Raw genomic sequence first — 1169 nt, forward strand, 5'->3', positions numbered from 1 at the left:
AAAAGGCGGATTGGAGAAGGGCATACAAATTTATATAATGTATACATGGGGAGAATCACAGAGCGATTACCCACCCTGAAAGGAGTTCAGAAGCTTATACATAATCCTGGCAAAACAGGTTATGGGGAATGAGAAGAGGAATTGTGTTGAGGGGATTACTAGGTAGAGTGAATGGCTCAGGAAACAGAGATTAATCTGTACATGATTTTGTGAAAGGGTCTGTTCAGGTGGTGTAGTTACATTCTTGGCCTTACAGGGAGGGAAAGAAAAAAACAATTGTTCTCCTTGGTGGGTCTGGATCTTAGGCAGATAAAGGAACTTCAGAAAATTTCTTTCTTATTGGGGAAAGTCTGGGGGAGGGTGGAGGGTAGAGAATGTCAGAGAGACCTTGAGGTATTGGTTTCTGAGTCCCAATGGTAATATTCATTTTTGTTTTAATTTTCATTCCCTTGATTATTAATGATATTGAATACCTTTTCATATGCTTATAGGCTATTTGTGTATCTTTTTTGTTTGTTTGTTTGGTTTTTTTTTTGAGATACGGTCTCTCTATTGCCCAGGCTGCAGTGCAGTGGCACAATCATGGCTCACTGCAGCCTTGACTTCCGGGACTGCAGTGATCCTCCCACTTCAGCCTTCAGGGTAGCTGAGACTACAGGTGCACGCCACCATATCCAACTAATTTTTTAATATTTTGTAGAGATAGGGTCTCACAATGTTGCGTGGTCTGGTCTCAAGGGATCCTCCTGCCTCAGCTTCCCAAAGTTCTGTATTGCAGGCATGAGCCACAATAGCCATCCCTTTCATACCATCTTTTGAGAAATGCCTTTTCAAATCTCATACTAATTTTGTATTGGCGTGCTTATTATTTTCTTATTGATTGGTAGGAGTTCTTTACATGCTGTCTGGTTATATGTGTTGTTCATAATCCACCCTCACTCTTCACTATTTTAGAAGTGGCTTTAAAGATTAAATTCTTGATTGCACAACTGCACTCCAGCCAGGGTGACAGAGTGAGACTCTGTCTCTCACACACACACACACACACACACCCCGCACCAAGAAAGAAAGAAAAGAAAAAGAAAAAAAAGGCCAGGCACGGTGGCTCACGCCTGTAATCCCAGCACTTTGGGAGGCTGAGGCGGGCAGATCACCTGAGGTCAGGAGTT

This window comes from Mandrillus leucophaeus, unplaced genomic scaffold, assembly GCF_000951045.1.
Source record: "Mandrillus leucophaeus isolate KB7577 unplaced genomic scaffold, Mleu.le_1.0 Scaffold61, whole genome shotgun sequence".
In the NCBI taxonomy this organism is placed as follows: domain Eukaryota; kingdom Metazoa; phylum Chordata; class Mammalia; order Primates; family Cercopithecidae; genus Mandrillus; species Mandrillus leucophaeus.